Source organism: Dipodomys merriami, unplaced genomic scaffold (assembly GCF_024711535.1).
Source record: "Dipodomys merriami isolate MVZ:Mamm:240054 unplaced genomic scaffold, mDipMer1.0.p SCAF_10, whole genome shotgun sequence".
NCBI classification, from domain to species: Eukaryota; Metazoa; Chordata; class Mammalia; order Rodentia; family Heteromyidae; genus Dipodomys; species Dipodomys merriami.
Window position 1 is genome coordinate 34,526,121 of NW_027202271.1, and position 24,865 is coordinate 34,550,985.

Genomic DNA, 24,865 nt, shown 5'->3' on the forward strand with positions numbered 1-24,865 from the left:
GTGGTAGAGTGCTAGCCTTGAGCTGAAGAGCTGAGGGACAGCTCCCAGGCCCAGAGTTCAGGCCCCACGATCAGAAGAAAAAGAAAGCAAGAAAGCAAGGAAGCAAGGAAGCAAGGAAGGAAGGAAGGAAGGAAGGGAGAGAGAGAAAGAAAGAGAGAGAAAGAGAGAAAGAGAAAGAGAGAAAGAGAGAGAAAGAGAGAAAGAGAAAGAGAGAAAGAAAGAGAAAGAGAGAAAGAAAGAGAGAGAAAGAGAAAGAGAGAAAGAAAGAAAGAAAGAAAGAAAGAGAAATAGAGAAAGAAAGAAAGAGAAACAGAGAAAGAAAGAAAAAGAAACAGAGAGAGAGAGGGTGAGGGAGGGAGGGAGGGAGGAAGGAAGGGAGGAAGGGAGGAAGGGAGGAAGGGAGGAAGGGAGGAAGGGAGGAAGGGAGGGAGAGAAAACCTTAAAAGCAAAGTACCAAAATTGAAGACAAATTTCTTAAAGATCAAAATGCATGTGAGATTGACAGATACAACAAACAGGAGAAGCTACAGCCTTTGAGAGGGATGCAGAAAGGATGGGTATTATTATCTGACAGGATCCCAAAGAAGCATGATTGTAGAGTATAGGACAGAGTGGAGGGTGGGGACAAATTCAAGAGCTGAAAGTAGGAACATTGGTATTGTATGCTTCACTACATAACAGACAGCTTTATCTTCCATCCCCCATCTCTGATATATTCCTCCAGGGCAAAAAGACAGTAAGCCCTTCTATAAAGAAAGCAACTGTTTAGGGAAAGCTAAGTGAGGATGCTGGCACAGAATAAACTCTTCTCATCTGGCATTTGAAGGACGACCTACAGCCTAGCAGCTAGCTCCTCTCTCTTTTATCTAAACAAGCCTGCCAAGAGACAGACCCTACTCTGTACTGCCTTGCCCCAAAGTGCTCTGCCCAGAATTCTTGCACAAAAGAAAAACCTAAAACAGAAAACAGTCCAAGGAACAGGACAGAAAAGAAGACCTAGAGCAAAAATCCAATCCTTTCTAACCCTGAAGAGTCAACCAAGAATCAATAAGTTTATAAGGAAAACTAAGGATGAAAAAGATGATTTAAAAAGCAAACAAAATTAACCAAAGAGAAAAGGGAAATAATTGGAAGAGGAAACATAATTTATAAAAGCCTACCTTATATATTTGGAGTCTCAAGATAGATTACAACATAAGAATAAAGGAGAAGAAAACAAATAAGATAAATTGTTGTTTACTCAGGAAAAAATCAGCTAAAAGACTAGCTGGGGATTGGGAGGAGAATCCCTAGAAAACAATCACAAAATATGAAAGTAAAAATAAAACAAAGAGAATCCATCTGAGAGAAAAAAAATGGCCTAATGAAGAGCCAACACACAAACAAGAAAGTAATGAGACGACATTACCAAGGACATGGTAGAGGAGAATTTCCTCGAGTAGGAAAAATGATTCCAGCTGTAGGGACAACTGTGTAGAATAAAAGAAAAATGACCTACAGGTGTCATTATGACTTTAAAGCAGAAAAATAAAAAAGATCTTTAAAACTTTTCGACAAAATGAAGAACACACTAACTTAAAAAGGTCATCTTTTTGAGTTCCAAAGGGATTTTTTTTTCTTGGTCAGTTGTGGGGCTTGAACTCTGGGCTTGGGCACTGTTCCTGAGCTCTTCAGCTCAAGGACAGCATTCTATCACTTGAGCCACAGCGCCACTTCCAGTTGTCCAGTGGTTTAATGGACATAAGAGTCTCACAGATTTTCCTGCCAGGGCTGGCTTTGAACTGAGATCCTCAGAACTCAGCCTCCTGAGTACAGGCGTGAGCCACTGGCACCCGGCTCCAAAGGGAAATTTTTTGAAACCAGCAATATAGTATCCAGCCAAACCAGTCAAATGTGAGAATAGGGAAAAAATACATATTTTGTACATAGAAGAATTGAGAAAGACAGCTTCTTAATGTTACTGTAGCATGTACTCCAACATGGAGTAAAGAAAAAAAAGAAAGTTATATGTTAAAATGGATACAAGTCAAAAATACAACAAAAGAAAGAGACCTAGAAGGCAAACAGCCTACACTGGAAACAGACAGATCCAGAGATAGAACACAATGTAATATATAGTATGCTGGAGGGACAGGAATGAAGGAATAGGGGAAGACTTTGATAAAGGAAGATTGCATAAGAATAGGTGGCAAGGGAAACAGGAAGTATTATCTAAATAGTTTTTTAACTTTATAGTAATATCCAATTTTTCCTAATTGAATGGTGTTAACTGATAAAATGTATTCTACTGGACCTTGATATTACTAATATTTTTCTAGTAACACTAGTAGTACAAGGGCTGCTTAATAAGATCTAACTGAGTCTAAATAATCTACTAAATGCTTAATAAGATCTAAGTGAATCATAATCTGAGCATGTCACATGATCCAACATTAAATAATATATATTCATAATATCAAATCATTGGTTGTTATCATTTATAAGTAACAACTATGGACATGATAGCTGGAATTACAAAAGGGAAAATGTACTTAATACAGAAAATAAAAAGTATAGCTAGAAACTTAGGAGAAACTTAGAAGAAAAAAATGGAAAATTCAGGTAACGTAGTTTTCTGAGGATATACCTCAGCGTAGAGCACTTGTTCAGGCCCTGGGTCTAATCCCAGCACCACAAAAAATAATAGCAATAATAATAATGTTACGTACTATTGGTAAAAATAAGTGTGGGTCAATATGGAATAGAAACTAGGGCACTGGTGGCTAATGCCTGTAATCCTAGCTATTCAGAAGGCTGAGATCTGAGGATTGCAGTTCAAAGCCAGCATTGTCAGGAAAGTCTGTAGACTTTCTGTAGAGTGCTGGCCTTGAGTAAAAGAAATTCAAGGGGCTGGGAAGGTGGCTCAGTGGTAGAGCACTTGCCTTGCATGCATGAGGCCCTGGGTTCAATTCCTCAGTACCACATAAGCAGAAAAAAAAAAAAAAGCCTGAAGTGGCACTGTGGCTCAAGTGGTTAGAGCACTAGCCTTGAGCTGAAGACCTGAGAGACAGCGCCCAGGCCCAGAGTTCAGGCCCACGACCGGACCCAAAAAAAAAAAAAAGAAAAGAAATTCAAGGACAGGGCTCAGGCCCTGAGCTCAAGCCTCAGGACCAGCTAGGGTGTTTTATCAAAATAGTATAAGTTCCTACACCAAAACAAAAATTAAAATAAAAAAAATCCTACCACAAAATTCCACACATACTCTAAAGGAGAAAAAGTCCTTCAATTAAAGATAATGTTTTTTTTCAGCTGGTCATTGGTGGCTCACACTTATAATCCTAGCTACTCAGGAGGCTGAAATCTGAGGATCATGGTTTGAAACCAGCCCCAGCAAAAAAGTCTATGAGAGGGCTGGGAAGGTAGCTCAGTGGTAGAGCGCTTGCCTTGCATGCATGAGGCCCTGGGTTTGATTCCTCTGTACCACATAAGCAGAAAAAGCTGGAAGTGGCACTGTAGCTCAAGTGGTGGAGCGATAGCTAGCCTTGAGCTGAAGAGCTGAGGGACTCCACCCAGGCACGGAGTTCAGGCCCCAGGACCAAAAACAAAAAACAAACAAAAAAAGAACCAAAAAGTCTATGAGACTCTCAGTTAACTACCAAAAAAGCTGGAAATGGAGCTGTGGCTCAAGTGGTGGAGCACTAACCTTCAGCAAAAACAGCTCAGGAACAACACCCAAGCCCTGAATTCAAGCCCCAGGGAACACACAAAAAAAGGATAATAGTTTTTCTTCACTTGGAAGTAATTTCTTTGAGAGCCAGACACAGTTGTGTGGTGGTGTAGACATAAAATCCCAGTACTTGGAAGGAAGAAGCAAAAGGATTCCAAGTTCAAACCCAGACTGAGCTACAGAGCAAGAACTTATCTCAAAAAGAAATATGCTGGGGCTGGGAAAGTGGCTCAGTGGTAGACCACTTGCCTTGCATGCATGAGGCCCTGGGTTTGATTCCTCAGCACCACATAAGCAAAAAGAAAAAAGCCGGAAGTGGCGCTGTGGCTCAAGTGGTAGAGCGCTAGCCTTGAGCTGAAGAGCTGAGGGACAGCGCCCAGGCCCAGAGTTCAGGCCCCACGACCAGACCCAGAAAAAAAAAAAAAGAAACATGCTAGCTATGGTAGTACATGCCTGTAGTCACAGCAGCAAGAGGTCAGGGCAGGAGGATGGCAAATTCAAAGCCTGCTCATGGGTTCAACGCCAGTATGAACTACATAGCACGAAGCTACCATCACAAAACGAAAATAAAAATAATTTCTTTCAGGTTCCTTCAATCTTTGAAGCAATAATGTTCTACTACAAGTGGCTGTGTCCTACCCCCACCATGGGACATTGGCAAGGTCTTGAGACATTGTTTAACTGTCACAAATAGGAGATGTGCTACTAGAAGGTAGGATATAGAGTCCTACAATGCATAGGAACTCACAGCAAAGAATTATCCAGCTTAAAATATCAAGTGCCAACTTAAGAAATCAGGTTTAAGGGAACTCCAGATTTGTAATCATTTTTCTCTCTCTTCCTCATTCCTTTTTTTTTTTTTTTTTAATGGGGCTAGGCTCTGGGCCTGGGTGCTGTCCCTGTGCTCTTTAGCTCAAGGCTAGTGATCTACCATTTGAGCCACAGTGCTACTTCCGGTTTTCTGGTGGTTAATTTCTGGTGGTTAAAAGTCTCAGGGACTTTCCTGCCTAAACTGGCTTTGAGCCATGATCCTCAGATACTCAGCCTCCTGAGTAGCTAGGATTCCAGGCATGAGCCACCAGCGCCCAGCTCTTCCTCATTCTTATGATGGTGTCTGAGCACAGGAAAAAACTATCATGTGCACTGAAAGTGTCACATCACACACTTAGTCTGAATACAGACTCACAATTTTCCTTGTGAGTCTGTCTCTAAGGTTTGATCATTGGCCCTCATAGAGTTCTTGGCATATGCTAATGAGTATGTTAGAACAGCATCCATGTGTATCTCCTCATCAACCTAAGCTGCTATTCACAATAATAAGGATATTCTTAGAACTCTTCCATCCAGTCCACAGCTTATAGTTAAGACAACATTAGCTCCTTAACAACCCCCAACTTTTCAGTAGCTTCACTCAATTAAAATTATAGTCCATTGTTAGCTGTTCCCTTTATACATAGCTTTGCTCTATCTTGTTATTTAAGGACTCTTGATCCTTTCAGTCTTACAGGCCTACCTTACCTTAAAAGCTATAGCCTCATGGATTGCAAGAAAAGTTGAAGAAAAAAAATGTACTCTCTTGTCATTTCAATGACAAATGCTATTTCCAATCTTAGGTAGACAATCTATGGTAGACAAGCTGCCCTCTCTACCCTTCTGCATAGTCTCTCCCCTTATAACAGCACCCTTGTGGCAAGTTTGCTAACCCTCCCTCCTAACTTCAATTTCCTTCATTTCCTTGTAAAGAATTTCCAGGTCTCTTTCACACAATATAAGAACCATGAGAACCTCACAGTGTACTATTTCTGGTGCCTTCCTGTTCAAATCTATACATACCATCTTTCCTCCTGTGAGCACCCTATGTCAGTGCAGGAACAGGCACAGAGCAATAAACTAATAAACATAGGTCCTGGACTCGCTGTTCTGCCTCTTCAAATTTCTTAAATAATAAGAGAGTCCTTCATTACTAGCAATGAATACTTGTAATGCATTCACATTTTATGAAACAGCTCAATGAGCTTGAGGGTAGGAATGGGAGGAAGAAAATGGGGGAGAATGAAGGAAAGGGTGACACTGACCAAGAAGCATTGGTCTCAAAACCTGACTTATGGAATGTAACCCCTTTGTACAACTACTTTATATTAATAATTCTAAAAAAAAAATCTTAGGAACTACTATTACAAACTCCACATTGTAATTCAGACTGTTTTCTGTATTTCTGAATTGCTCATTTTACATTATTTAACCACAACAATATGCAAATTTATATAAAAATAAGCATATCTAGCTTCCATAAATCCTTCACCCTATTCTCCATTTGAACAATGTACCTAGTCTCTCGTCAACAGAATCCTACCTCATTACTCCAGTGTAATAACAATGCCATTCTCAACTGCTCTCTCACCAAATGTGTAATACTTATAACACCACTAAAATATGTCTACACAAATCCAATAATTTCCATAGACTTAAGACCTCTTTGTAACAAACTATGCAATCAGATAAACTACTGTTGATATATATACATTTGGGAGCCAAAATTCAAGTTTTTAGTAGTAGTTACACGGTTCCAATAAGGATAGATTTCAATTTCATAGATTTGTAATATTTTCAAATATTACAACAAAAGAACCATCTACACCAATTCTGTGAATCAGTCCTCTTATTAAAACAAAAAACAAAATCTGGGTCCTGGTGGCTTTGCCTGTAATCTTAGCTACTCAGAAGACCAAGATTTGGAGAATAGAGGCTCAAAGCCAGCCCCAGGCAGAAAAGTCCATGAGATTCCATCTCCAATTAACCAGCAAAATGCTGGAATGGAAGTACCAACTGTGACCAAAAAAGCTGTTTACCAATCCCCCCATCCAAAAAATGATTATAGTAAATTACCCTAAAATACTGTATCACTATGTTCTTTTATTTACAGTCTGAAATTCCCAGCATGAAAACTGCCAATGAGTGAACAAAATTATTTCCTTTATTTCAAGCAATTTTTAAGATTTAAAAACAGAATTATCAAATTTAAATGAAATGAAAAAAAAAGACTATGTCCATTAATTACAAAGTGCCTGAGGCTATATTCCATCTTATTACAAAATGTATTTTTATCAACTCACACAGGCAAAACAGACTCAGAAATATCAGGCCAAGACCTGTCAAAAAGGGTAACTGCTATTGAACTATATACAACAGTATAATAATAGTATTTAACAGGACAGTCTCCAATGTCAATGGTCAGGTTGAACTACAAATTTAAATCCTTTTGGTAGGCTCCACTACCTACCACCTAACCTCTCAGTGGCTCAGGTTTTAAAAAGAAGAAAAAGCCTGTCTTCTGAAGATTAAATGTGATGACATGTGTTAAGTACTTTCAGAGTTATACCTAGTATATATTTAGGACTCAATACATATTAGCTATTATTATCATAACCAACTATTCCTCTAAGATACCGTGAGAAGTTATACTATTCTCCCTTTGAATCTATTAATTTTTAACAACCCTAAATCAAATGCCTTTTCCTTTTTCTAAGCTCTGAAACCATTTTTTCTTCACTCCTCTGTGAATAGGAAGATTTGAGGTAAGCAGCTTCTTTACCTTCTGAAGACTCAAGACAGTCTTTTCATAAAATCATTTCCAAATATTATACAATGAACAGACTGCTCCATGGATCATGAACAATACAAAGAGTTCACTTGTATAATGAAATTTTGAGATTCATAAAAGAACAAACTGCTACTGGAACAAAAAAGCCTAGATAAGAAATGACAGAAGTCTATTAGTCTGCTCAAAAAACACTGCATTCTATTTTAAAAAACTGAAGGTGGAGATCCTTCTGATTTACAGTCACTCATATCACGAGAAACAATAGTAGATAGTACAGTAAGCAAACTGTATAGGAAAGAAAAGACTAACGGGTTAAACTTGAAGTCACACATATCTCTTAGCGAAAGCTTTAAAAATCTAAAAAGATCTCTGGGCACCAGTGGCTCACACCTGTAATCCTAGCTTCTAAGGAGGTTGAGATCTGAGGATCAAGGTTCCAAGCCAGCCAAGGCAGGAACTCCTGTCCATGAGACCCTTATCTCCAGTTAACCACCAGAAAACCGGAAGTGGCACTGTGGCTCAAGTGGTAGAACACCAGCCTTGATCTGAAGAGAGTTCAAGCCCCACGACAGACCAAAACAAACAAACAAAAAAAGAAATCTAGAAGACTTAGCATCTTTTGTTGTATATAACATGCAGTAATACAATTAAGCATCATTTTTACTAGAAAACAATTAAGCTTGACTGAAAGAAAGCGATCTAAAATTTTTATTGTGAGGGATGAAGGAAAGCACCTTACTAAAAAGCTCAAGTCCCTAAATTCAAACCCCAGAATCACCAAAATAAATATAGTAATAATAATAATTTGATTTTCATAAATTTAACACAGATCAAATAAATATTAGAATTCATTGCAAATGAACCAAAGTATTTTTTAATGCATAGAGACAAAAAGAAGATTTAAAATAACTGCATGCTTTCTAAGCCTCCCAAATGCTAGGCATATTATGTAACTTCATTCTCACAACAGCCACACTGGCTCAATAAGGATCATTGGTCTTATTTTTCAAAGCAACTAAGGCCCAATAATTTACACAATGACGCGTTCTTAATTTATATAAGATGCAGTCAGAACTCCAATTCACATTTTTTATGCCCAGATTAATCTTATTTAGTAACACTATAAATTCTAAACTTAATCACTCTACATCTAAGTTTTTAAGTGTGCCTTTTAAAAGTTAAAATATAGTTTTCCTCCCTTTTTTTTTTTTGGTGCCAGTACTAGGGCTTGAACTTTGGGGCCTCACACTATTGCTTAGCTTTTTTTTCCCTCAAGGCTGGCATTCTACATTTGAACCACAACTCCAACTTCTAGCTTCTTGTTGGTTAATTGGAGATAAGAGTCTCTCAGATTTATCTTCCCAGGCTGGCATTGAACTTCTATCCTCATTGAGATCGCAACCTCCAGAGTATCTACCATTACAGGCATGAGCCATTGGTGCCCAGGTAAGATACAGGTTTTCAAAAGTGTGATCTTTTTATCTAGGGAGAGACAATCATTGTGAGGAGAAGAAAAAAATTTTTAAGGCACTGGATAAGGGGGAGGGAGTTGTACTTACAGCTATAATTCTAGCTACTCAAGAAGCTGAGATCTGAGGATCAGGATTGGAAGCCTGGAAGGAAAGCCCATAAGACTCAACTCCAATTAGCCACCAAAAAGCCAGATGTGGAGCTATGGCTCAAATGTTAAAGAGTGCTAGCCTTGAGCAAAAAGCTCATGGACAGAGCCCCAAGGTCTAGTTCCCAGTACCAAACTTTGCCCCACCAAAAAAAGTAAAAAGGCACTGTCTTAAGTTTGACATTATGTACTCTATTAAATGCTTCCAGTTCATCCTGTCCACTTCATCAGATACTAGGTTATTTTCAGATGCACAGCCTATACTAAAATCTAACAGAAGAACCAGTACGTTCCTCAGTATAAATGACCCGTTTCACTGTTCCCAGGCTAACATCCTACCTTCATCACCTCATTGCTTTTATCTAGCTGTGACTACATTGTCACATACTCATGCTTTTGAGAGGGCCTATGCAGGATGAAGATCAAGGTGGGCAGGATAGATCTACAATTTTTGAGAAAGCTTCCACACACTAATTTGAAATTTGCACAAGAAAACTTCAAGCACCTCTAATGAGCTCTTTACACCCAGGAAGCCTCATTAAAAGTGGCTTTTTGTTCCAGTGGCACTTAAGTCTCATTTGTAGGTCATACTTATAAGACTAAGGTAAGATCTATATCTTCTACTTTTGAACTGCCCAGTGTTCCATTATTATTTATGTTTTCAACTTTCAATACAATATAAACATCAAAATATAGTTCAACTATTGTTCTGAAAGTTTTCTAATATAGTACAAAAATCCATTTCTTTGACTTTCATGTTTGAAATAATCTGCTCTCCATAGATTTCTTACAAACTAAACCAAGTTGAAATATTCTAAGAGTTACTCCCTTTTAGAGGGAATTCATCCTTTTAGAGGAAAGATTCCTTTGCACTGCACTTTGAAAATTTATCATATTTCCTAAGTCAAAGAACAATGAAATATAACTTTATTAACAAAGAGTAGCACAGCTATCCACAAAGTATGATTTTAAACTCCCAATTTGAAAATGAATCCAGAAACTAAAACCATTTTGCTGTCATGAATGCACTGTAATAAACATTTTTGATTGTTTTTAAAATGTAGTAACACTCTAACTGAAGAAAAATACATACAGCATCTTCCCAAGGATCAGAGATTCCATGACTATTAAGTGAGTGAGAAAATAAACCATAACCATTTTTAATTAAACAAGCATTTCCAAGTAACTGTATTGAGCACTGTGGCTCAAACTGTTCACATGGAATTTGATCACAACTTAATCTCTATAATTAAAGACCTAAACAGTAGCTCTAATGTTCCATCTCTTTACCAGCATTTGGAACCTGCATAATGTAGATGTCCCACATACACTAAAAGAAAAGTAACCTAATGAAAATTAGTTCTGCTTTAACTGAAGGGCATTTTAAATTGTGTAGCCTTACTCTTCCTTCTCCAACCTGTTCTACAAAACTAGCAACATTATAATACTCGCTGCAAAACAAGTTCTAGCATAGAGATTAATCACAGTCTATCAACACCATCAGCTTCAGATGAAACCCTGTAAGATGGGAGAAAAATCTAATAATCAAGTTACCTGTTTCTCCGTAGTTTACACACTCCAGAACTCTTAAGGAAGCAGAAACTGTTTTAAATCATTACTGGAAGACTGCAGTGGCACTAAGCACTAAGTTGGGACTAAGTTTCAGGATATATATACACACACTCACACACGTATATACATATCTATTACGTGCAAGGTGTTCTAAGCTAATCTAAAACTTAAGATACTTAAGTCTTCCAGCAGCAAAGAGGCAAAAACTGCACTAAATTATTTAAAGAATCCATAGCATCGGGTTTAAGTTTTCCCATCTGCTTAGGGAGGAGCCCAGGTTAATTTGTTTCAGGCAGCACTTACATAAAACAGAATTAGGTTATGTTCTGTAAAGGAGGAGTCCCTCGTGGAGAAGAGTGTTAGATGACTTTTGTGAATGGAAAAACCTGCATACACTGTTGCTTCGCCTCGGCCAGTCACGAGTGGGTGGAAAGGAACCCAAAGCGCGCTCCGTTCCAAGCCCCGTGGAAGCCGATTCCACTCCTGCGTGCTTTCGAAGCAAACATGACAAGTCCAGTAGGGCCGACCTGGCCTTCCTGCCTGCCTGCCTGCCTATAACGTTATAGGCAGGCAGGCAGGCAGGCCACGGGAGCCGAGGGTTCCCGTGTCACCAGACTCCGCAGGGGCGGGCTCGGTCTGCGGGAGCACGGCACAGCCTCCTCTGGGGCTGTCACCGGAACACCCCAGCCTCGCCTCAACCGCACGGGAGCGACCGGGCGCTAGCTCCCCGGGGCGCCGGGGCGGGGGACCCGGGAGCGGGCTTCTGGCGAGACCATCGCTCGGGCAAACTTCGGGAGGTGCAGATCACCCAAGCGCCCCCGCCGCCCCCCACCTCCCCCACCGCCCCCCGCCGCCGCCGCTCGCGCTCCTCGGCCGTGGCTTTCGTCAGGCTGCGGACACACCTAATGTGGGCCCCGAAACGCTCCACCCCCGGCAGCCTCTCCCGTCGCCCCCGCCCTCCCCGCCACGCCACCCCGGCTCCGACAGGGACAAAGGAGCCCGAGAGGAGCTCGCGTGCGCGGGATGCCCAGAATCCCCGCAGCCCGGGCGCAGCTCGCCGGGAGGGGTGCGCACCCGCCGCCGCCCCCCAGCTCGGGACCCGCGTGACACTCACCGGTGCTCAGCCCCGGCAGAGGCGGCACGCCGGGAGCCGGTTCCTCCGAGATGCGGGCGACCTCCGGGGTCCGGGACCCGACGTGCGTTCAACTTCTCCGGGTCGCGGGGCTCCGGAACCCGGACGGAGGGCGCGGTTTGGCGGCCGCGGGGGGGGGGAGTCGGCCCGCGAACGGGGCGGGAACTGTGACACCGCGGGCCACCGGCCGCGGCGGGTCCCTCCCCGCCCCTCCCCGCGCCCGCTCACTGCCGGCCGCTAACGGCGGCGGCCACTGCCAGCGCCGAGGCGAACGCTACAGCTGCTCCGGCTGCCGCTGCCACCGCCGCCCAGCCAGGAGCCCGTCGCGGCCTAATGTTGTCATCGGCCGCGTCGCCGCCTTTCTGGGCACGCCGAACTGCCACGAGCCTTCACATTCGAGCGCCCAGCCCCCGACAGGCCCCGCCCCCGGACCCTGGCCACGCCCTTTTCCCGTCACGTAATGCGCCGCGCCACGGGCCGGCGGGTCGCTTCCCCCTACGGGGCTGGCGCTTGTGGTGAGGGAGCAACTGCCAAACGCCTGGTCTGCACGTCCTGGGGTGGCCTCGGGAGGCTCACTTCCCCACCTGGAGCCCCGCGCCGGTCCACACACCGAGGTGAGGCCTGGCCCTGGCTGCCTAGCCTTGCCTAATTTGACCAGGTCGCCCGGAAGAGCTACGTGGCCTGCTGCTCCCCAGCTCTGATGCCCAGGCCCGGCCCGGGCCCAGCGTCCCGCCTGGGGCTCGTTGAACTTGCTCCAGAGGCCCCAGGAGAAGTCCCCCTGTAACAGAGTCTGTCTTGAAAGCATCCAGCAACCAACTCGTATTCTAGTAGCACATTCATTGTGGCATTTAATTCACTGTTTTTTTTCTCACTAGAGGGTGTGTGTGTGTGTGTGTGTGTTTATTTTTGTGAGGAAGCAGTGGTTTGCCTCAATCACGCTGGGATGAAAATAGCCTAGACAATAATTTTTGTTCTTAGTCATGTTGAGGGATCTTCGTGCCAAAGTTTTTACAGTGCGTTGGTTCGGTGGGACAGGAGGTTGGAATTCAGTACTTTCCATTTTACAAAATAAAGCCTGATTCTTGCCTTGTTTCCCCATCCCCACCCCCACCCCAAGCACCTTAACTCTTGAACTTAACCTTTGTCATTCTTTTTTTAACCCTGACTCCTGGAACCTGACTTCCTCATGAGAAGGAACAATGGTAGACACCCAAAGAAAGTTACGATATAGAAATAAGAGAAGAAATAGAACAAGTTGGAGGCCAGCCTACAGTGTTCTTAAAAAAGAAGAGCAAAAAGATCACACTGAAACCCTGGTTAACAGGAAAGGCAAGTGAAAATGTTTTCTGTAATCATTATACTCGGTTTGTTATTCATTTTCTAGACCAAAACTAAGGACTTTTTTTTAAGCAGGTCTCAACCCAATACATTTTCTTCTTAGGAAGTTAAACGTGGCATTCTGTTTGGAGGGATAGTCTGAAATTCTTTTTTTTTTTTTTTTAGCATAGATTTTTTTTTAATTGTGAAAATACCGTACAAAGGGGTTACAATTACATGGGCAAGATAACGAGTACATTTCTTTTTTTTTTTTTTTTTAATTTTTTTTTTTTTTTTTGGTCTAGTAGTGGGGCCCGAACTCTGGGCCTGAGCACTGTCCCTCAGCTCTTCAGCTCAAGGCTAGCACTCTACCACTTGAGCCACAGCGCCACTTCCGGTATTTTTCTTTTTGCTTATGTGGCGCTGAGGAATCGAACCCAGGGCCTCAGGCATGCAAGGCAAGAGCTCTACCACTGAGCCACCTTCCCAGCCCACGAGTACATTTCTTATCAAGCATTATTGCCTCCTCCTTTGTTTCCCCTTCCCATCCCTTCCCATCTCCCATCCCCCCAGTGCCCACCAAAGTTGTAAAGTTCGTTTTTCAACATAATGACTTGTACATCTCATTGTTGCAGTGGGTCCACCTGTATCCCTATTTAGACGATTTGTTTTTGCCCTTTCCCTCCACAAATTATACCAATATCAAATACAGTGAGAGCAGGGGTTATACTGTGGGGGAGGTACATACAAAGCAACAAAGAAATCATCTTATAAATATGTTAGAAACAATCGCATGAAAGAAAAAACCATTTGAATACTTACCTTGGGCTTCACTCTGAAATTCTTAAGCCACAATTTGGCCTACATAATTCTTATTGTTAATATAATTTATAGCAGCTCTAAATATAATAAACTCTTAAGACTCACCATTATTTTGTTACCCAAGAAAGAAAATAGCCATGCCACTGATCTTGAAGACTCCTCTTGAATTCAGAGATGTTAACATGTGAAAAACAATGAGTCTTAGAATCTCTGAGATAATGTATAATGAACTGGTGTTCCAATGAGAAGATTCTACCACATCATTTGGAGTCTGAGAAGTTATACTTAAATGTCAAACATGAGGAAAGTTTATTTTAGTCTTTGAAGATATTAACTTAGGGGTTTGTCAACAAATTGAATGTCTTTTATATTCTGGAACAATGTTTTTCAAAATGTGAACAGATTTTTTTAATGAAACAAACTAGAATGGAATAGAATTTAAAAGATGAGTGCAAATCTAAAAAAGGAAGAATTGCTTTGTATCAGATATGAGGAAGAATGAGTGTGTCCTGTCTTGTGATTTAAACTCTTTTATTTCTTACTGTGAGTTTCCATCAAGTAGATTTGAAAACAGTCTTCCTAAAGCATTAGATAACATGCAAAATATACCATCTGGATTCTGTTCTTCGGTGTTTTTCTTTTACTCTGAGAACTAGGACTGAAGATTAGGAAGAAGAGGGAAATTGCCTTGTCTAATCCTATCCATCCTCTGCCCAAATTTCTTATATTCTTATATATCAATATACTACAGGAGAAAGATCTCTGATTTTTAGGTATTTTTATATCTAATATTCTATGATTCCAAATACTTATTCAACCTAGTATTTTTAGCATAATAGTGTCAAGCTAAGTAAAACCATTACAGACATTTTCTGAAGAAGACACTTATATTTGGGAATAGCAGAAGATTGCGATACAAATAGTAGAGCATTGCAATGTGAATACCCATACACTAAACTATAGACATGTTAAGATCGGTTGACAAAGGAAAGTATTTAAAAACAAGACTTATGTCACCAGTCTTGAAATAATTCTTAGCCAAGGTGATTACTAACAGGAGTGGCATTAGACTGAGATTAAACAGACAGTTGCTAGGCAGATATCCCTATAAAAGTACTTTTTATAATAAGGTCATGATGGCCTCCATGAAAACTTGTGGTTCTGGCAGTCTTTGTGATAGTTAAATAAAAGTCATACATAAGAACCCTTCTTTCATAACTTAAGGGTTCCCCCACCGCCTCGCCCCCGGTTGTGGGGCTTGAACTCTGAGCCTGGGCACTGTCCCTGAGCTCTTCAGCAAAAAGCACGTGCTCTGTCACTTGAGCCACAACACCACTTCTGGTTTTCTGGTAGTTTATTGGAGATAAGAGTCTCATGGACTTTCCTTCCTGGGCTGGCTTTGAACCTCTATCCTCAGCTCTCAGCCTCCTGAGTTGCTAGGATTACAGGTGTGAGCCACCAGCACCCAGCTTCTCAAGTTTATTATGTTGTATGTACATTAGAGCTGACATAAATTACTCCATTTTTTTTATCATTCTCAGAATTCTTTCACAGCAACATCAAAGTATATGATCCTGAATTATAAATGAAAAATGTATAACTCATTTGCTGTTGAGATAACTTGCAAGCCTGCTGATCTTAAAATAATTATAACAATATTTTAAAATAAAACTTTCTGTCACAGGTATCCAATTATAATTCCCATGAGAATTATTCTCTTTTTTCCACTACCACTTAACTAATTATACAATTTGAAGAATGACTTCTTTTCCCCAAATCTGCTTAAGCACTGGTAGGCATGGTAATGTCTCACAGGATATATTTTACTCTGACCTACAATGAAAGAGGTGTCTTCAAGTTGTATTTTTTTTTAATCACTTTATTCAAAAACTGGTTGTCAAGCTGGGTGTTGCTGGCTCAGGTCTGTAATCATAGCTACTCAGGAGGCTGAGATGTGAGGATTGTGGTTCAAAGCCAGCCTGGGCAGGAAAGTCCATGAGACTCTAATCTCCAATAAACCACCAGGAAGTGGCACTGTGGCTCAAAGTGGTAAAGTGCTAGCCTTGAGCTGAACTGTTCAGGGACAGCGTCCAGGCCCAGAGTTCAAGACTCACTATTGACAAAACAAAAACAAAAAACTGGTAGTCAAGATTATAGACAAAAATGTCTAGGAGAGGGCTGGGAAGGTGGCTCAGTGGTAGAGTGCTTGCCTTGCATGCCTGAGGCCCTGGGTTCGATTCCTCAGCACCACATAAGCAAAAAGAAAAAAGCCAGAAGTGGTGCTGTGGCTCAAGTGGTAGACCGCTAGCCTTGAGCTGAAGAGCTGAGGGACAGTGCCCAGGCCCAGAGTTCAGTCCCCACGACCGGAACCAAAAAAAAAAAAAAAAAAAAATGTCTAAGGGAAAATTGAGATTGAGCATAATCTCAAACAAAGGATCCGACTCAACTTTGAAGACTAGTAAATTGTAATATTTTTGTTGGTCATATGACTTGCTTTAGCCATGCTAACTCAAAGGAGAAACAAGTGTAACAGTTGGGTCTATTGCTCTAGCTTGAACAGCCTGCTATGAAAAAGATATGTTCCAGATAAAATCTCAGAATAAAAAAAAAAAACAAAACATATGTACTAGATCTGAACCCAACTCATCCTGGAACAGCACTGGAGCAACTGGCCTGCCCCTGAACTGTGATGCTGCTGATGTTAAAACAAAGCAAACTATAACAAAAATATTTGTTATGGTAAACCAGAGACTTTTCAAATCCCAGGTTACCATAATCTTGCAAATTATCTAAAGTGAATTTGAGTTAGTGATTAAATAGTCTAAGTATACTGTAAAACAATATTTGCCCTTCTCCTTAAAGAAAACTCCATACTGATAAACCTATTCAACCAGATAGTTGGTAAACATCCTCTAGAAGTAGTCAGTAGCCAGATGTGAATGGTTCACACCTGTATCTTAGCTACTCAGGAAGTTGAGATCTGAAGATCACAATTTGAAGCTAGCCTGGGCAGAAAAGTTTGTGACACTCTTAACATTACTGAGCCAGCAAAAGGCCATAACTGGAGGTGTAGTTCAAGTGGTAGAGGTCCAGCCATGAGCAAAAAAAGAGAGATCGGTTTCCCTATGACCCAGCAATCCCACTTTTGGGCATTTACCCAAATGTTTACAAACAAGACCACACTAAAGCTACCAGCACGACTATGTTTATTGCAGCATTATTTACTATAGCTAAGATATGGAACCAACCCAGATGCCCCTCAGTAGATGAATGGATCAAGAAAATGTGGCATATATACACAATGGAATTCTATGCCTCCATCAGAAAGAATGACATTGCCCCATTTGTTAGGAAATGGAAAGGCTTGGAAAAAATTATATGAAGTGAAGTAAGCCAGGCCCAAAGAAACATAGGTCCCATGGTTTCCCTTATTTGCAATATCTAGTATATGTCTGAGTCAAGCAGAAAAGGTCAGATAAGGTGATGTTAGGAAAATGAACCCTAAGATATGTATTCAAATGTTTTTTTTTCTTTCATGCAATTGTTTCTAACACATTTATAAGATGATTTCTTTGTTGCTTTGTATGTCCCTCCCCCACAGTATAACCCCTGCTTTCACTGTATTTGATGTCGGTATAATTTGTGGAGGGAAAGGGGAAAAACAAATCGTTTAAATAGGGATACAGGTGGACCCATTGCAACAATGAGATGTACAAGTCCTTATGTTGAAAATGAACTTTACAACTTTGGCACAGGGGGTGGGTGGGAGGGGAGAGGGGCAGGGAGGATTGGGTGGGGGTGCAGGGGGAGGATGGGAAGGGATAGGAAGGGGAAACAAAGGAGGCTACAATGCTTGATAAGAAATGTACTCATTATCTTGTCCAGGTAATTGTAACCCCTCTGTACAGTATTTTCACAATAAAAAGAGAGAGAGAGAGAGAGAGAGAGATCGAAGCTTTAAGTTCTAGCCCCAGTACCACCAAAAAAAAAAAGTCAAGCATGCCATCCACCTATAATTCCAGCACTAGCATGGTTGATGCAGGAGGATAGAGAATTTGAAGCCAGACACTGTCTTGGAAAAAGAATGAAAAAAGGACTGAGGATATGATGTGCTAGAGCATTTACCTAGTATAAGACTATAAGACTCTAGGTTTAATCCTCAGAGGGAAAACATCCTAAACAAATGAAGGTAGGAACTTGGGTAGTTCAACAGAGCCTACCGCCAACCTTTCCAGACCTAAGGAAATGTGCTAAACTCAGTTTTCATGACTTTATAAGATACAAATTAATGACCTGTATTACATGCACATAGAAATAGAAAGAAAGTAATTTTGAGGATTCTTAATTCCTTATAAGGTTATACCAGAAATGAGATTAACCTATACTAATAAATAAACCTTTCTCCAGAATTTACAAAGATTAATCTTCTTAAGTCTTAGAACCCAGTAGTGAGCGTCAAAGCAAAATCATATTTGAGAATTTAGAACCCAAATGTAATTCTCCAATAAAAAGTAAGTGAAATTCGGGGCTGGGAAGGTGTGTCAGTGGTAGAGCTCTTGCCTTGCATGCATGAGGCCCTGGGTTCGATTCCTCAGCACCACATAAGCAAAAAGAAAAAAGCCGGAAGTGGTGCTGTGGCTCAAGTGCTAGAGCACAGGCCTTGAGCTGAAGAGCTGAGGAACAGCGCCCAGGCTCAGAGTTCAGGCCCCACGACCGGACCTCCCCCCCAAAAAAAAAAGTAACTGAAATTCCTGGGTACCAAGAAAGAAAAAGTCTTCAAGCTGATAACTAATGATTTTTGACTGAGTATTGGGTACCAAGTAAAACATGCCAATCCACTATGTTCATAGTAAGCTTTAAAAAAAAAAACCTAATAAATGTAATACTGAGGAAAATGACTAACTCATATGCAAACAATAATCAGCACAAAAGAAAATAAGACATCATTAGTGAGAAATGGTAGTGACATAAAATGACAAAAATATTCTGAGAAACCAGATAGTGGACTCACCAAGCATAGACTATAATTCTATTGAATATGGTTAGAGATACAAAAGACAAGCTTGAGTCAGGTGCTAATGGCTCACATCTGTAACTATAGCTAGAACAGGAGGCTGGAAACTGAAGGATTTCATTTTTAAGTCAGCCTAGGCAGAAATCTTCTATCTCTAAAATAACCAGCAAAAAGCACGGCTTGAATTGTAGAACACCAGCATAGCAAGCAAGCTGAACAAGTGTGAGATTGTGAGTTCAAACCCCAGTACTGCCAGAAAAGAAAAAAGGACAAGCTTTTTAAAGACAGAACAAGAAACTATAAAGAAGTGAGGCACCAATGGCTCACACCTGTAATCCTAGCTACTCAGGAGGCTAAGATCTAAGGATTGCAGTTTGAAGCCAGCCCAGGTAGAAAAACACAAAGAGACTCATCTCCAAAAAGGAGGAAGTGGAACTGTGGCTCAAGTAGTAGAGCATTAACTTTGAGGAAAAAAGCTCAGGGACAGCAACCAGGTCCTGGCATAAAAAAGGGGGGTAAAAAACTTTAAAAAAAAAAAAAGATCAAGGCTGTTTGGGAAAACCAAAACGAGTAGAATTTTTTTTTATTGGAAAACACAATTATTTAGGGACAAATTTAATGGTCTATCTGACACAACAAACGCACAAGCTTGTGTGGTGGCAGAGAGATAAAGAACTATCCCAAATATAACAGAAAAAATAGAACTTTTTGTAAATATGTATAATACCATATAAAAGAAACTTTAAAGTGACAGTGGGAGAAGACTTTAAATCTTATTATAGCTTCAAAAGAAAAGGTAAGAGACAATGGGATAAAGGCAATATTTGACAAGATAATGGTTGAGAACCTTCTAGAACTAATGAAAAGACTCCAACGCAGACTTAAGGAGCCTTCCAAATCCTAAGCAACTCAAAGAATAATAAATCTACACTTTGACATGTTAGAGTAAAGATGCAGAATACCAAAAACAGAAAATTATAGATGTAGCACATAAAAAATATGGATTATTTCAAAGTATCAGGTAACTCATCTTCAGCAGAAGCACCAGAAACCAGAAAAATGTATGTCACCCTTTGAAAAGTGTGAGGCTACAAATAAGGTATTTTCAAGCAAGCAAAGCAGAATTTGCAACCATCAGTTGATATTAAAGGACAATCTGAGGAAATTTATTTTAGACAGTAAGAAAATTGATCACAAATGTCAGGTCTGAACTTTGAGAATGAAGGAAAAGTACTATTAATATTTGCACTACATAAGAACTATTGATGACAAAACAATTGTCAAGATTATTTTAACAACTTTTAAAAAAACTAACATCACTCTATTAGAAAAAAGTTTAACTAAATTCTCATTTTTTTAAATTTTGCTTAAAATCATCTTTTTTTATTATTAAATTCTCATTTTATACCTGCTATTAGAGTCATCAAATTTTTTTATCCTCAACTAGCATATGTCTTTAAAAATGGAAGCACTACATATTTTCATTTTTTTCTTTCCTATCCATATAAACAAGTGACAATATTTTATTGATCTTTTTTTTTCAGTTAAGGCCCTCTGCTTCCTGGGTAGGTGCTCTACAACTTGATCCATGTTCTCACCTTTTGTTATTCTCTTAAAATAATAGTATAACACTTTTAAGTATTTTTTCTTTGTAATATTCTTATTTCAAATTTGCATAATGTACCAATGAAGATAATTTGTTATATAGTTTGAAATTAAGATATGTTTAGATCATGATTTAGAGTAATAAAAGGCAGTATTATGTACTGTCCATATAACTGTGAAGCATTAATGATTCCCACCATAGAAGTCTAAAAATGAAAGTTCATCATAACAAATTATATAATTATGTATTCACAGGTTAAGGACAATTAAATCTTATTGAAAAGCTCTGCCTACTCTTTCCACCCACATTGCCTATTCAAAATTAGGCAATGACTTTTATCAGCCTCTCTATAAATATCAAGAAATTTATGCTCGAGGTACTAGAATTCCTGAATTTTAATTCAACTCAGAAGATATTCTAAAGTTGAATTCCCAAGAGAATAAGAATCCATTTCCTACTGTTATATACCTAGGCAATTGTTCCCAATTGCAATTGTGTTTTGTATTTTAATTTTATGATGACATATTTTTAAAAACAGTGTACCATAATGATTTAAACATGAGCAGCAGCATAATCTCTTGGAAACACCGAAGCTGTGAATAACTATAATGTAAAGAAATTATACCTTTTTTCTATATAACCACATGAGATTATTAGCTAATTCTATAATACTTTGGTGTTAAAATACAAATCTATCAAAAAAACCAAATTTATAATTTCACTACAAAATATCCAAATCACTTTTATTTATATCATTTAATATATAAAGATTTATATATAACTAATATTCCAGTAAACTAGTAGATTTCTAGTTAAATATGAGATTGTTCCAGTTCCCTTTGTCCAACATATGTTTATATAAATGTATGAACTTCCTAAGAGGTAACAAAAATTTCAACTTTTATAAACCAGGTTGCACATGAGTTCTTTCAATTTAATAACCTTAATATCTTTAACCCATTTTTTCTGAGTCATAACCGGGCCCTATCTTGCTTATTTAGTATACATATATATGTATACACATATTTATATATAAAACCTCTATATGTTGTACTTTCCACCTTTTCATTGAAATAAATGTAAAGCTAGGAAGAAGCCTTAACCTACCAACTAAAAGTGACTCAGAACTGTCATTTCTGCTATCCAGGTGCAACCATCTTCCCACCTTTCCCATTAACAAGTCCTATCTACCTAGCTGCCAGATCTTCTAGTATTTAGTATCTTTTTTACCCTCCTCTAACACAGGTGCTCAAAGGTAGCAAGGTAGATAAAGAAGCACATAACCTGTGTTCCAATAAACTCTGTTCACTGTATTCCTGTACAGATCATCCTTCCGTTCTGAGATCTCTTGTTATTTTTCCCTTGATGTTTCAGTCAGTTCTTCTGGGAGCACTGCTTTTACCTGGCATTTTGATATACACAGCTGAAATTACACTCCAAATCCCATTCCCCAGTAATTTCCTTTAGCCTTTAAATACTGCAAACCCTCCACAAACAGACTGAGGTTGGTAACACCTCTATTTAAAACCTCAAATTTGAATTTCAGCTGCTTTGCAGTGATAACCAAACTCCACCTAGTGATCTCACATCATTGTTTACTTTCCATTAACTTCATGGAAAAAATAATTCACCAGCCATTATTTGCACCCTAATTGCTATCTGCACCCTCTTATCTAAAATTGCCAAAGTGCACCAGCTGAATATAGTTATCTAAAGGAGTGAAAATGATGGAGAAAAAAATTACCTTTATTCAGGAAATAAAGGTTGGGGGAAAAGCACAGCTGCACATTAAAATAGACTCATTAGGTCTATCAAACGCAATTTTTAGATTGTGATTCAGACAAATCAGTTATAAAAAGATATCAAAATAGCTAAGGAAATATTAATACTGTCCAGACAATAATCTTAAGTAATTATTAACTAAGATTTGATAATGATATATGATTGCATTTTAAAAATCTCATTTCTTGGGCTGGGAAGGTGGCTCAGTGGTAGAGCACTTGCCTTGCATGCATGAGGCCCTGGGTTCGATTCCTCAGCACCACATAGCAAAAAGAAAAAAGCCGGAAGTGGCTCTGTGGCTCAAGTGGTAGAGCGCTAGCCTTGAGCTGAAGAGCTGAGGGACAGCGCCCAGGCCCAGAGTTCAGGCCCCACGCGACCGGACCCCCCAAAAGAAAAAAAAAAAAAAGAAACCATGCCAAAAATCTCATTTCTTAAAGATACTTGGCCCCTGCTTTAGAATACAGCAACAGTAATAACAACATATTATGTCATTTTCTTTTTTTTCTTTTTTTAGCTTATATTAATTATATAGAGAGGATTTTGTTGAATATGTCTTTTTGTTTTTTGTATATGATGGTCAGGTCCATAGAATGTACATTGTGATTGATACATATTGTTTTTTACCCTTAACAAAATATTTTAAAAATAATTTCCTGCTTATCATGTATATTGTTTATTTTTAAGTATTCAAATTAAAAGCAATCCAGCCAGGTACCTGTGGCTTATGCTGTAATCATAGATACTCTGGAGCCTGAGATCTAAGAATCATGGTTCAAAGCCAGCATAGGCAGGAAAGCTTGTGAGATTTTATTTCCAATTACCTCCCCAAATAAAGCTGAAAGTGGAGCTTTGGTGCAAGTAGTAGAGTTCTAGCTTTGAGCAAGAAAAAATCAGGAATAGCACCTAAGCCCTGAGTTCAAGCCCTAGGGCTAACATACACACACACACACACACACACACACACACACACACACACACACACACACACACATACACACACACACACACACACACGTACGCACGCACGCACGCACGCGATTTATCTTCTGTTTACTCCTATTAAGCCTCTGTGTAACAGGCATGGTAATACATACCTATAATTCCAGCACTCAGGGATATTGAGCATTTGAAGCCAACTAAGCTACAGCACAAGTCTTTTTCTCAAAACTAAACATACTGCCAAAGGTCTAACGTCATGATTGGTGGTAAATAAATCTGGTGAACATGCTAACATTCAAATTTATGTAAAGCTATGAGCAAGTGTAGATTACACTAGAGATTCTAAGAAGCAGATGTACTGATCTCCTTGGCATCCCATGATTCAGCTACAAATAGAATTTGAGCAGATTAGAAATGCACATCTGTCAAATTCATAAAAAGTAACAAAATATGTCCAAAAAAGTTCAGGCTTCTCCTTGAATTGCAGTTCATATTGTTTGAAGCAAAAAAAAAAAAAAAACAAATTTTTTTTCAGTGCTAATATTTGACAAGAACAGGCATAGATGTGCCTTATGGGTTAAGTGATAATTCAGACACCATTTAAGTTAGATCCAAAGAAAATCTGAAAAACTGTTTCAGTGTTACAAAGCTCATTCACATAACTTTGATTCATCCTTCAGGTTACCCTGAAGGATGGTTCTTACTGGAAGGAAAAAATAACTTTTAACTTTTAGTTACTAACTTTAGTTTTAGACAAGATTAAAATTTATTAAAGAGGCAGAGATTGTGGGCACTGGTGGCTCACATCTGTAATCTTAACTACTCTCGAGGCTGAGATCTGAGGATTGTGGTTCAAAGCCAGCCTAGGCAGGTCCATGAGACCCTTATCTCCATTAAGCCAACAGAAAAGCAGAAGTGGCACCGAGGCTCATGTGGTAGAGGCTAGCCTTGAGCTAAAGAAGCTCAGGGACAGTGCCCAGGCCCAAAGTTCAAGCCCCACGACTGACCAATAAATAAAAATAAAAAAGATAGAGATGGACTGGGCACTAGTGGCTCACATCTGTAATCCTAGCTACTCAGGAGGCTGATATGAGGATCACAGTTCAAAGCCAGCTGGGGCAGAAAAGTCTCTGAGACTCTTATCTCCAACTAACCACCCAAAGACCAAAAGTGGATCAGTAGTTCAACTGGTAGAATGCTAGGCAGGCTTGAGCAAAAAACTTGGGACAGCACCCAGACCCCAGGACTAGCATGGAAAGAAGGAAAAGAAAGGGAAGTGGGGAGAGAGAAGGGAATGGAAGGGAAGGGAAGGGAAGGAAAGGGAAAAAAGAAGAAAGGAAAAAGGAAAGGAAAAAAGAAGAGGAGACAGAAACACATTTGCATATACAGGATGAAGGAATGGATATGAAAGTCCAGCCAGAGTTAAATATGGCCTAGATTATGATGGTATCATTGAAAGTATTTTTAGCAGGTTTAAATGTTATTGATGATTGAGTTGAGGGAAAACAGAAGATCAAGAATTGATCCTAGCTGCTTGAAAAGTTAAGAATAATAGGCCAGGGTTCAAGGCCAATCGAGACAGAAAGATTTTTGAGATGCCTTTTTTTTCAACTCATAGCTGGGTATGGTGGTACTCAACTGTCATCTCAGAAACAACTGGAAGCCAAAAACAGGTGGATCGAGGTCTGGCATATGATTGAGCAGGAAACAAGACCCTGTCTCAAAAATAACCAGTACTAAGCTGGATGCTGGTGAT

The 24,865-nt window shown here is 39.7% G+C and overlaps 1 protein-coding gene and 1 long non-coding RNA gene across 4 annotated transcripts in view; one reads left to right on the forward strand and one right to left on the reverse strand.

Moving 5' to 3' along the window:
- Osbpl8 (oxysterol binding protein like 8) overlaps positions 1 to 13,969 on the reverse strand; it is a 135,400-nt gene extending 121,431 nt beyond the window's left edge. For 2 of the 3 annotated variants that reach the window (XM_069988969.1, XM_069988950.1), the window contains exon 1: positions 11,612 to 11,965. The gene's annotated coding sequence lies outside the window, so the exon portion shown is untranslated. Of the gene's footprint in view, positions 1 to 11,611; positions 11,966 to 13,873 lie in introns of those variants that run through there. The other variant, XM_069988960.1, reaches the window with a different exon arrangement.
- The window catches only part of LOC138804659 (uncharacterized), a 94,344-nt gene continuing 81,446 nt past the window's right edge, over positions 11,968 to 24,865 (forward strand). The window contains exons 1-2 of the long non-coding RNA XR_011365312.1: positions 11,968 to 12,243; positions 12,824 to 12,962. This is a non-coding gene — a long non-coding RNA (uncharacterized lncRNA). The remainder of the gene's footprint in view (positions 12,244 to 12,823; positions 12,963 to 24,865) is intronic.